Source organism: Aplysia californica, unplaced genomic scaffold, assembly GCF_000002075.1.
Source record: "Aplysia californica isolate F4 #8 unplaced genomic scaffold, AplCal3.0 scaffold00056, whole genome shotgun sequence".
NCBI lineage: Eukaryota > Metazoa > Mollusca > Gastropoda > Aplysiida > Aplysiidae > Aplysia > Aplysia californica.
The window spans coordinates 55,432-68,985 of NW_004797326.1; positions in this window are offsets into that span (position 1 = coordinate 55,432).

Below are 13,554 nucleotides of genomic sequence, written 5' to 3' on the forward strand. Positions count from 1 at the left end.
TCTCTTGTAGTTGACGAGCAGCGAAGATCATGTCCAAAGTACTGCGTTCCACTCGGAATCCACACTGACTCTCAGGGAGCAGGTCGCGTTCCAGATGTGCAACGAGGCGATTGAGCAGGATGCAAGCCAGAATCTTTCCAGCGATAGTTGACACCATACACATACACGCACATGTTATACGTGTAATTGAAAATCATTGGGTCCAAACAGAAGAGTAACTATAAATATGTGTATCTATATTATTTGGTTGTCTGAAAATGGAAGATGTTTTTTAATTGGTAGGCCTACTTATACGCGAAGATCTAGTTGTACATAATGTACATCACAGTAAAAATAGGCTTAGGAACTTTGAAAATGAATGTTTACACAAATTGGTGAGGCAAAGACATATATGAGACATCATGGTGAAGTCAGGCGCTCGTCAAAATAATGAAATGGAAGATATCAACATTTTTCTTGGCGCTGGGCAATTTTTAAAGAATTTTCTTTTTTTTTGGCTTAACGCTTTTCATGTCCTTTTAAAAACACATTTCTGTGTGAATGTTAATGAAAAACGTTCATTAAAGGTACGAAAAATGTACATTTTCAGTTCCCCAAATTCTTATAAATGCTTTGGAAACCACCAGCCTTTGAGAACCATTTTCTCGATAATTTTACCTTGAAACCAGATGACCCCATCTGTTTCAATCCAAAAATATCTCGATTGAAGATAGATGAGTAATTCTTTTATCGAACACAGGACAAACAAGTAGGCTTTAAGATGATACCAATAACTCTATATGCCCAAAAATTGAAGAGCGCCTGATTCCACCTCGTCGTGACACACATAGAACGCTTTGTGCTTATCAGCTCTCACAAGAGCCATATTTCCAGAGCACAGGGAAATGAGGGTCTCATACTGTGAAGCAGGAATCTTGATGGGCCCACTGTTAAGCTTCAACAAGGGAAATTTTTTTACATCAGCCTGTTGACCCTTTAATGTGAGGGACGTGTATGTCTCCTGTTTGTGACTGCTTTTGTAAAACACAGTAGATGGACTATCCTTTGTGACTTTCAAATCCATTATGTTTGTCCAGTTGACATGTTCCTTGTCATCAAGTCTCTTCTCACACTGAGAATTTTTATGTCTTCTGACAGCTTTTTAAAATCCCAGAAGTCTTCACCTTGCAGTGGATGGACAGAGTAAGGATGTTATTTTCTTGCCTGCGTGAAAATAAATATAAGCTGGCACGGCACAAACCCATCGCCTGTGTGTGTGAGGGCAGTGCTGATGGTACTATGTGCAGAATCTCTCTCATTCTGTCCGTGGAATGACTGGAAGTATCTGAGAGAGTTCCACAAGATTTCTGGAATTATTGATAAAGTAAAGCATCATTGCTGGAAATAGTGAGTTTTTGTTTTGACCTGGGCCTCTGTCTGCAAACGCATATGCCACTCATGTCTCTTTGTCGTCATATGCCTTGAGAGCTGTGTATACTGCTGTGGCAATCTCCGAACTGCCTCGTTTATTCTGCCCTTCATTCCATGTGAAAGTCACTCCTCCCATCAGCGACATTGTAAATGTAAGGTTGTCATTTACCAAGGGCCCTTTACAAAAGTGGGTTTTCTCCTTCAAGATTGGCAGATGTATGACCTGTTGAAAGTCAAACGTTGCACACAGAACGTCTTGCTCTCTCTGTGCTACCTCCTTGCATTTGGCCTTAATTTCTTGAACTTTTTCTTTTTCATTGGTGTGCTTAGTGTAGCGCTCTTTCAGCTCCTCTTTTTCTGAATCAGTCACCTTCAGAGAAGACATACACAACGAAAACTGGTCCTTTTTTGGCCTGTGAAAGGCAATGTTCATGTCATTAAACAGTCTTGTGTAGGAGCTCAAGCTCGGCTTGTCATCATCTTCAATTTCTCTTAGGAACATGGCTTACAGCTTTGGTAAATTAAGTCTTGGTTGAGGTATTATTTGGAAGTAGACACCCTGAAGAAATGGGACTCAGCTCTCGGGAACCCATATGTTTTGATATCTTTTCCCTCCTAACTCCATCTCTCTTTGTCCGACTGTCTCCCACCTCTTTTCTCTGGTTCAACAATGCCTGTTTCTTTGAGGTTTTGCAAGAGCCTTGCGTGCAGTTTTTTCCTATATACCCAGGGTTCTCAGAAAAAACTCTTGACCAACAATGATTCGCTTTCCAGATATTGTCAAAACAGTATATGTGTATGTTACTGCGACGAGCTGTGGCTGATTGCTTTTTTGCTTCCTTGCTTTCAGTGTGAGGTACAATGTGTTCGTGCTGTAAGCGTAAGTCACCCAGTTGGGACACTAATTGTTCTCTTTGCTCATGTGTGATTGTGTGGGGCTTACGTCCTAGCTTTTCACTCAAAGATTTTTGATTGCATGCTTTTTCTGTGACAAGGAGTTATTGTATTCTTTTCCGGAATTTTTATTCTTTTTTTGCTTCTTTTTGTTTGTTTCCAGCAATCGTCTTCATTTGAGGTATTTCTCTCCTTGATCCTTCAAGGGTGTAAGCTTCTGGTGCCGACAGATATGTCTTTGTCAACACACATCTCTTGTGCTTCTTTCTTCTTTTTTTTTCTTTTCCTGTCTTGATCTTATACCATGTTGTGTATATGAGTCTACATCCTCTCCAAAATATTCATAGCACAGAAGTGCTAAACTTTCAACACATGCAGCAACCTTTCAGCTCACATTTACCAGGAACAAAAGTTGGGTCACTTTCTGAATTATCAAGATAGTTAGAAATCATACCATCATCTGATACATTGTCAAAGATAGTTAGAAATCATACCATCATCTGAGACATTGTCATTATAATCAGCTTGTACCACTTCTGTTCAAGTGTTCTTTGTTCTAAGCATACAATAAGCTAGAGGCACATTATTTGCTTGCCGCTCAAGATCAGCAAAAGGAAATTCGTAAATTCGTGTTCCATTTTGGTCTGAAAAATAAAAGGATTATTTTCATTAGATCTAGATACTTTTTTTTTTATAGGGACCTCTCAAGGAAACGGGCCATTAACCAGATCTAGGCCTGTATGGACTCTCATGTTGTTCCTTTCATTTCGATTGAGTTTATGATCACCTCGATATAAGGTCTTGATACAGACCCGTTGTACCTAATAAACAGTAAAACAGTGTATTATTATCTCATTATCAGAAGTGAAGAGTATAACACTAAGCATGGTTGAAGCCGCTCAGCTACCTAACAAAATGGTATGGGAATTGATCTAAATTCACTCGTAGATCTCCATTTTAAATGAAATCAAAAGTTTCTTAACGTAAATGTAAAACTAAAATGCCCAAATATAAAAGTCCTTGTGACATTAGGCAATAGTTCATTAACAAAACATATACTATACTCAGGCTGATAGCAAGTGGTTTGTCAACATGTATTATAGGGAAGTTCTGTTGCTGCTTGGCAGTCGTGCCAACTGTTAACAGTGTGATCCAATCACTGCACACACAAGAGGCAAGAGACAGTGCCGGTGTGTTCAGGGGTGGGCCACTCTGGGTGAAACTAGGTTCATTTTACAGCACCTGTTGCGAGGATTTAAAAAATATGAGTTATACCAGCTGCCCTGAAGGGACTCAATCCTATTCTCACGAAGGAGCGAATATATATATATATATCTATACGCCTGTTCGTGCAACTGCAGACGAATGCGAAAGTTTCATTTTCAATCACACGAATAGAAGAAAGGGACTGTCGGATACGCCTAATTAAAGAAAGTGCATATCTGTGTAATGGTTAGAGCTAGCGATATGCCACTTTGTAAGAACATAGATCTCAATCTCAGCTTTCAGGAACTATATTACTCATTACCTCAAAAATTGCCGACACGCCCCTGTGTGAGATGGACGACGATATGTATTTGTGTATGTATACATGTTATGCATGGACATTTTTTTTGTTCCCAAATAGACTTACAAACTTAGGCCTTGAAACCGTTTATTCTTTTCAGGGATTTACTTTTTACCCAAAAAATTCCACGGTCTTGAAAAGGGGAAGTCCAGCCTTTTGTCGTTTTTGAGTGACAATATGTCTGTCGCTTGATGCTCGTGATGTTAAAGTTTTGTTTTACTTTCTACTCAGTAATTCTTTGTAATATTTCCAGATCTCAATACAATGTAGTTGTATCCATCTATTATACTATGTCCCTTACCTCCGTGGAGAGATTTCAGTCTTGAACTTATATTCTTCTTGAAGCCAGCTGCTTCTTGGCAGCTTGAAACTGCTCAAGAGCATTTGGTGGTTTTCTTCAGAATGTACATGTTACCACGATCTATTTACTTTTATTGATGTGCAAGGATGACAATTTTCTGTATCCTGCTTATGTGTAGAAGTTTGTAAATAGAACAACTGATTGCCTCACATTCATTTGGATGATAAGCATTCTTCAAAATTCAGCTCCAGAGGGTTCATTTTGATTTGAGTTCTATGTTGTGCAGCGTTTCACATTGTTTCATTGGGAAGGGGGGGGGGGATAATTACAGTACAACACAGATAGGTCGTATTCGTTGGGACCAGCCTTGGTAGTTCAAGGGATATCTTACAAAAATAAGGAAGAAAAGAAAAGAGAAAAAGAGGAACTGTGGGCACAGTTTGGATACGTGATGTCGAGTCTTCTGTGTTCGACCTATCTGTGTTATACTGTATCATGACTCGTATTTGTTGAACTAAGTTTTGAATTTAGTAGTTCCCATTAGGTGGTTAGTCTGTATCGGACTTGGTTCCTATCCAGTTTATCTCATCCATTTATTTATTTGAGCCTGTATCACTTCAGACTCTGAATGCAGGGATTATCTCCTCCTCTGTATGTCTGATTTGTCCCAAAAGAAGCATACTTCTACTCTTTGCATTGGTCATTGAAGTATCTTGTTCTGACTGATTTTGTTTTGTTAGGATCTCTTGTTACTGCTGTTCAGTTTATTAGTTTATTGACATGTACACATGCAACTAACTATATTTCATTCAAACTTTTTGTTGTTGTTGGTGTACATAATTTCCTGTACAGTGTTCTGCCAAAAGTATCCTCATCACTGCTGTGTTTGATCTAAGTTCACATCTGTTGAAGTGGGCATCATGTTATTTGTTCTCTAGAGTGTGCAGTGAGTGTGATGTTATGAAGGTACTACACATTTTTGTTCTTTTGCTTATTGTTGGCAAAGACTGAAATGGGAAGTGGGTTACTTCCGCTGTTAACTTTCAAGCCACGTGGGCTGGCATTTGCGAAAAAAGGGATTGACTACAATTATCAATTACGTTTACTGTCTGTGATAAACAGGAAAGTGAATAGTTAATCTCCTCTTATTTCACTAATGTCAACAGTTCACGTTTTCACCCATAAAGGCTGTATCTTATTTCTTTCCATCTTTCTTGATGTCTATATTTTCTGTCATTTGTTTGGCCTTAAATGCCTTAAGTAACATGCCCATCTTGTTTCTTACTTTGATTTGATGAACATTTCTACAGTAATTTGACTGCTGTTACAATGTGTAACCGCTACCATTGATGCTATACCAGTGTGCACAGAAGTGGACATACGAAAAAAAAAATTCTACTTTCAGCCTTGGTTCTCTTAGATTCGACCTTTTATCCCTATTTTATCCCCAAAAGTCCCTACCAGTTTCTCTTTAATGCAGGGGTCACCAAACTATGGTCCGGGGTCCTGGTCTGGTCCGTGAGGTCAGTTCTAATTGCTATAGACAGCATGGCTGTAATTGCCTTGTGAAAAGATTCTGTACCACATGTTTGTAGTGTCTCTTTGTATATTTGTTATTGTAATAGTTCTCCCTGTTCTATACCGTACCTGTTTCAGGCTGATATTGGTGAGATCGAATCTGTGAAAGAAATTGAATAAACCCTTCTTCATAATTTGACAGTTCTGACCTTCTAGAAAAAATTAATATACATGTGTACTAGAATTCGCCTGACAGTTCAGTTTATCTGGCCTTCACCATGCCAACATGCATGAAAAAAAACCTTTGAAGATATGTTTGAAGAATGCTCAGGATTCGGTCATCAAAATAATGTAATAATTTCAATGAACATTACAATGCAAATTTAACATTTTTAAAAATATACTTCGGAACTTCTAACCAGTGTATCATGCTCGGCTATATTGTGACAAATATTTCATTTAACACTCTGTGTAATTTGTAATTGAATTGAACAATAGAAATATAGTTATTCAACTGGGATCCGGCATTGTCTCATTAATTTGTCCAGAGCCCATTTTTGAAAAGAGTTTGGTAACTCCTGTTCTGCATTAGTTTGGCTCCTCCCCCCACCCCCACCCCCACCCCCGGTTGTGGCAGCTCCTACTTCTTTGATGTTACGTTTATCAATGCAATTTTGATCCTGGTCTGTAAGGCGTGCTCCCATTATAGTGTCTGTTATTTTCGAGGCTTTGTTTACAGCTTCATTGAGACATATTATGCTGCATCAGAAGCAGCAAGTTCGTCAGATTAGACTGGTGTAGTGGCTGGGCTCTTCACCTTTGCATACGGAAAACTGAGCTTGGTTCCCAATGTGGGGAGAATTTTTATCCAATATCTTTTGTCTTTCTGCTAGGATATTGCATCTCTCTGCTCGGGTTGGTCCTAACAGACAGGGTCGAAGCCCACTTCCTAAATGCTGTAAATTGTGATAATGAGGGAATACATACAGATAAGGGAGTGTATGGTCTTTATTGACTTCAACCTGAACAGCTGTAGTGTTATAAGTTTCTTTTTGGAGGTTGGGGGTTGCGCTGTAAAAAGTGTATATCCCTTCCCCTCCCTCCTCTCTCCACTCCCCCCTGTCTTCCCCCTAAAACAGCCACATCACAATAAGGGAGGCCAGTGACCCTCTCACCCAGCAGTTACACATTTCCATCAAGTGGTCAATTTTGACTCGCAGGTTCCTGTTAAAAGACGGCCTGTCTTTACTGGAAGCTTGGGTTAGCTAAAAGCAAATTAAGAAATTGAGGGGTTTGGGGGTTAAAAAAACCCACAGAGTAGTGACAGAGACTGCCCGCCGTGACGCCATCCGCAGCCACAGACAAGTGCCCCGTCTTTTGTAGCGGTCTGTAATTTCTGCCTTTTGCCTTATTCTTTCCAATTACATCATAGTGTAAATTTTTCTCTACAGCGTGCACAATTTTGAGTGTTTTAAGTTTTAAGTGTGTGTGGCACCTGTGAACGGTTGAAAGATGTCGCTTTCAGACTCCTGTAACTTTCCTATTTCTCTGATGCCCCCGATCTAAATGTCCATCACTTCATCTATTTGGCTTTGTGTTGTGTGATTCCTTGAGTGTTTTCTCGTCTATTCCTTATCTTGATTAAAATCCTTCTTTAACTCGTGTTTTTCCTCTGCGGATGCTTAAAAAGCACCATAAACACTGGCGCTCATATGACCTTATGCAGTTGCGAGCGCCGTAAAATCTCTACTGAAACTAAATTGCTGTAATCGCTATTCTTCAATTTTAAAATAAGTCTTTTAGTATTTGTCAGATTTCAAGCCTTTTCTGTGTGCTATGTAAAAATAATTGCAGGTGTTGTCATTTTTATCTCTTACAGTATACTAAAACACTCTCGAAAACCAAAAGTCTTTGTCTTTTCTTTTTCTCCTCTACTCTTTGGACATGCTCACAAACGCATGCATGCATACATGTGAGCGTTTCAATTGTCCACTTCTAACATTTTAAAGTTTTTAATAAATGTATGTTAATTCATTATGTATGTATGTGCATGACTCTGAATACATTATTGTTAAAAACCTATACTTGGTTTGTAACCTTTGCTTATTTGACATGTTATGTTTCAAAGTGATGAAATAAACCAATATATTTACACATTATGAAAGTTGCTTGTGCTGTTATATGTAGGCTACATGTATTGGGGGTATGTTTTGTTTTTTAAATTAATTTATTACATTTTAAATTATTTTTTTTTGGGGGGGGGAAGGGTTGTGGAGGCTGTTTATTTTTTAAAAACATTTTTTGTTTGTTAAAAAAAAATGTAATCAGGTGTTTTGTTTTTGGGCACCCCCCTCCTTTTTCTCTTTCCTTCTGTCTGTCTGTCTGTCTGTCTGTCTGTCTGTCTGTCTGTCTGTCTGTCTGTCTGTCTGTCTGTCTGTCTGTCTGTCTGTTCCCCCTCTCTCCCTCCCTCTCTCTCTCTCTCTCTCTCTCTCTCTCTCTCTCTCTCTCTCTCTCTCTCTCTCTCTCTCTCTCTCTCTCTCCCTCCCTCCCTCTCTCTCCTAGTGGGTGGTTTGCGGGCGCTCAGGTGTGGTTTGCTCCTTCTTTCCTATCAAACATCTATCATCCTTTTCTCCCCTCCTTCTACCAGAAAAAATGTCTGTCAAAATAAATAATGTAATCTTCGGCACTTATTTGACCTCGTGGCCTAGATGTTAAGGTGTTCGCCTCTCATTCAAAGGTCCCGGGTTCGAATCCGGGTAGAGACCGAAAATTCTCCCCCCGCCCCTCCACCTCCTTCGCCCTCTCCTCTGGGCTCTTGGTTCTTTCTACAGGCTTTCCACTGCTTCTCCTAGGCTCCTTCTTACTGCTGTCTTTCAGCCACACCCCTGATCTTCTGGTAGGAAAGATCTACACCTAGCCTTCTCAGACAACGGCGAAAAATCTCGGAGGTCTCGTGTGCAAGTTGCGCACGTTAAAGATCCCTTGGTGGTCTAAAATAGATAAGAGTAGGTTTCGGCCCTCACACTTGCAAAATTCAAAATTTCCTATCAACTGACAATGTTTGATGTGTCCCGCGCGCTCATATGACCTTATGCAGTTGCGAGCGCCGTAAAACACTTAGGCCCTACCATAAAAAAAAATAATGTGCACATACAGTAGGGTCTTCATACACAAAGGTTAGCGAATTGTCGGCTAGATCTTAGGTACACAATATGAATAAATCGGTTACCTTATGTTAATACTTGTATAGATTTTCCGTCACAGTATCTGGAACTCTTGTGGTCGTGCACTTGACGGAGAAAGAAAATGAAAGGCTCATGAAGTCGACCACAATTTGAAATAACCTTACTAGGCAAAATTTGGGATCGGAATTTTGTTTGTCAAGTTACTGAAAACTTTGCTAAGGACTACTTTCTAGATCTAGATAGAATTTTGTTTCACCCCTTCACTCTGGGGCCCGACACTGTCTCGGGCTTCTTTGTAGGATTAGATTATAGTATGTTAAAATGTTATGGTAGGCTAGGCGTTGTGATTAGTGAAAGTATAACAAAGAAATGCGTGGTTCGAAGCTCAGCTCGGTCCGAAGTTGTGTCATTGGGAAAGGACTTTTCCACGAGTGTTTACCACGTGGCTTTGTCCATCAGAAATATACGTTGAATTTGGATGTTTTTGCCTAATAACCTTACAGTGTTGCAAGTGGGTTAAACCTACACAATTTTATACTAAATCTATGCGTCTGAAGTTAACCCCACCCTCTGCCTGCTCCATACCCCCACCACCACAAAAAGATATAACAGAAAAATAAATAAATAAATGAAAGAATAAATACGAAAAAAAAACCCCAGAGTCCAATGTTGTGCGTGGCTGGGTGGTTGAAAAGTTATAGTCCTAGAGCTTGCGCGTTCAATTTGCATCATTGGAGCTTACATCGCTTAAAATTTACTTAAATTTGATTTCGTTACACCCAGTCAGCCTTCGCCCCTGGTTACACCGCCTAGCTCATACACCTAGGACCAACTGAGACATGTTCTGTGTCCTCCTTGTTCAATTTCATCATTGGATACTGGTGAAATGAGAAGTTTATATCGTTGTTCATATCATAATAATAAACATATTCTGTGACTATCATTTTGCTGAGCTATTCATCAGTAATGGCACATAATCATTTATCTCCCTTAATCTGCCCCCCCCCCCCCCACCCTTTCCGAAAAAACCCAAACAAAAAACCCAAAACCCAAGAACCCCCTCCCCCCAAAATAAAACAAAACAACAACAACAACAACAACAACAACAACAACAACTTGCCACACTTCTTTTTCGCCAATTTGAGACAGTTGTTTTCCTCTCTCATGGGCTGCATGGGTGGGCACGTAGTGTTTATGATTTCTGAATAAACTATGTAAAAAGGTTAAAAGAGTGTTGCCTAGTCGGTGTGGTGTGAGGAAAAATACAAACGTTTGTTTCTCATCCCAAAAAAAACTTGAACATTGAAATAGACATTTTCCTTTGGGCTACGGATAAGTTTCTTTAAAAGTAAGCTTAGATCTCCGTTTTGAAACTGCCCTGACCTAGTGCGCAGATGTGGCGTCACTGACCAGTCACTGTTGTTTGGGGCCACGATGGAGTTAGCACAGTGTCTTAGTGAACAGCTGGCTGAGACAGTCGATCTTGGGAAAACATTGAGGTGCGGGGGGTGCGGAATTGTAGTCTAATTAACGTTTGATGCCCGTTGTAACACTGCGAAGTTATTGAAGAGATAAGACCTCTTAATTTGAAGGGCATCTCCGATAGGTCCGAGTCAAATAGGACAATAATGTGTGTAAATTACCTTTGCCAAGCACACAATGTCGGGCAGCGCTGAATCTCGAGCCCCCAAACCTGCAATGTCACGATTACTAGCCTACTGACGCAATCCAACTCAGGTTTGGGGAGGGCGGTGGGGCTATACTCTACATTTAGATCTACACATGCTTTTGTTGTTTTAACTTATTTATAAGTTCCGGTCTATTTCTAGAAGCGATGAGTAGCATTTTGTGTCGTCAATACTGGCCCAGAAGCAAACACGGGTTTATGTACATACCATAGAGTACATACACAGGCCAGGCCTATTTATTGTCATAATTTGTTTACCCACTGTGCTGACGAGGGAACAACTCGCTAATGGTTTTTTCTCAGATAACTTGATACTTAACTACATTGACGTCACGTCGTTCCCTCGGTTCACTGACAGCAGCTGTGTCGCAGGTGGTTGCGAGTTTAGCCAAAGTTTGAACGATCGAGATTCGAATCTGAATGGGATCAATGTTTTTTCGTCTTTTTAGAGAAATGTTCTGTTTTTTTGTGTTATGGCTGTAGAACAAAGAGTTTTTTTCTTTAAAGTGATCTTCCCTTTCCTCGGTAGAATGCAGCATTTTGACAAGTAAAACCAAAATTAATTACAAAATTCACAGATTACTTATAAACAAATACCTGTTATGATGTGATTATACCTGCTCCTCATCCCTGAGGACATCATTGAAATAATTCATGAGCCAGGCTGCTTCGTCTCGAATCGGTCTGTAAGGGTCAAAAGAGAAACAGTAGACGTATAAAGTCCCAGCATATAGACAGAGGCAATCTTTAACACATCAATTCTAAATGTTGAAAAAAACAACAACAACTACAAGACAGATAATGTCGTAACCCCACGGCTCCTCAGTGCCTCAAATTCATAGTGCCAATGTCCCAATCCATTGTCTGCCAGGCTGCATAATCAGTGTGTCGCTTGATCTACGTGGAGAAATCATGCGCTCATCAAATGTTGGGAACATGGAATTATTGATATCTTCTAAAAGCATGTTCATTTGTCTTGCCTTTGAAAAAAAAAGAATATCTATATCGAATAGAAGTACATGTAGATATATTCGTGATTAAAGAAGTTCGAGGTTGCCTGAAGTCCGGGGAAAAGTTAGCGGGGACATGGCCGCCAAAGTTTGGTGATTTCCATTGCTTAAGCACCCTAGGAAACTGCCAATTTAAATGTTCATATTGTCTTTATTCAAAGTTTATCAGAAAATCTACTCCGAGATTTATACTTTTTAATAAACACAAAAGATGTTGAGCCAGAATAAAACGATATAAATTGCCCAACGGGTGGAAAACTGTCGGGGTTTTATTTTTTTTTTTGGGGGGGGGGGGCAGCGCCTGATTTCACCATGATGCTGCACAATTGCTTTATGACCAGCACATGGTCGTCTGGTTCGCCAGCTAAAGGAACTGTTCCACACCTACTGGCACAGACAAAAGTCCTTACCGTGAAGACTTTTACGATGTTCTTAGATGTGCCACACACGTCATGTACACATTTGCTGGTAATGTATTATGTTTCGGTATGTGTTTACGGCACTTGCAAGACAATAAAGACACATCAGTGCCAAAGATTAGAGATGTTGCAAGAGATTTGTTTGTTTGTTTAGTATAGGGTTTTACGGCGCTCGCAACTGCATAAGGTCATATGAGCGCGCGGGACACACCTAATACTTTTTCGTTGGTAGGAAATTTTGAATTTTGCCCGGGTGGCGGCCGAAGCCTACTCTTATCGATTTTAGACCACCAAGGGATCTTTAACGTGCGCAACTTGCACACGGGCCCTCCGAGATTTTTCGCCCTTGTCCGAGAAGGCTAGGTGTAGATCTTTCCTACCAGAAGATCAGGGGTGTGGCAGAAAGACAGCAGTTAGGAGGAGCCAGGGAGTAGCAGAAGAAAGGCTGCAGAAAGAGTCAGGAGCCCAGAGGAGGGGGCAAAGGGGGTGAGGGGGTGGGGGCAGAAAGTGGAAATGAAAGCAGACAACAGAACATTGTTAGAGATCAGGAAAGGATGTGAAAGGAGACAATTTTAGAGAAGAAAATTTTTCGGTCGCTACCCGGAATCGAACCCGGGGCCTTTGAATGAGAGGCCAACATCTTAACCTCTAGGCCACGAGAGCCCCCATGTTGCAAGAGAGTAACCAAAAAAAAAAAAAAAAAGAGAGGAGAGATAGGAAAGAAGGAGCAAACCACACCAGAGCACCCGCCTACCACCCACCATTTATTGCTTGAAAAGACCTCCCTGCTGATTATGACAAGGGATACTGATTATTGTACATGTATTTTCAAGACTAGTCAATGAGATTGAGTGAAAGGAAATTATTATATGATGGGCTATTGCACGACCCATGAGCGCTTGTTGGTCTGAGGAATCAAATAAAACACTTAAGGCTCATTTATACAATAGTGTATTTTCAGTAATACCTCGAAGCAATTACAAGACCATGTTGTCATGAGGTGATGGTTTCTCAACAGTTGCCCCGAATTTTACGTGAGTAGAATGGTTGGCCTACTAAAAACTGCCAAGAGTGGAGTTTTCCGAGGTATGAAATCCATGTACATGGCGAAGCAATCTCTATTAGGGCCGTTTTTTTCAGATACGGCAGTAATACTAATAACCTCTGTTAGATGTTTTATCATTTTGAGGCCTACAAATTATCAATGACATTTGCGAAAGTTGCAATAAGTTGTGTATTGATTTGTTTCGACTAAGCCACGATTATAGCGTAATAAACAATACTGCCTTGCAGCTTATTATATGACTGTACATTTCATCAGCGTCAACAGGGGAGCAAACAACGTGCCCAGTCACACACGTCGTATCTCATTAAAGAAAACAACCGTCCTCCATGTCTTCACTTCATGATTCGTGTCAACTACATTAGAACAGCCGATAAAGCTTAAACCCATCTTTTCGTACCGGTTTCGTTGTGTAGTCACAGGTTTTAAAAGAATAAAACAGGTTTTTGATCATCCAGAAAAAGTGTTTGTTTTTTAGTCTGGCTTAGAATAGTCGAACA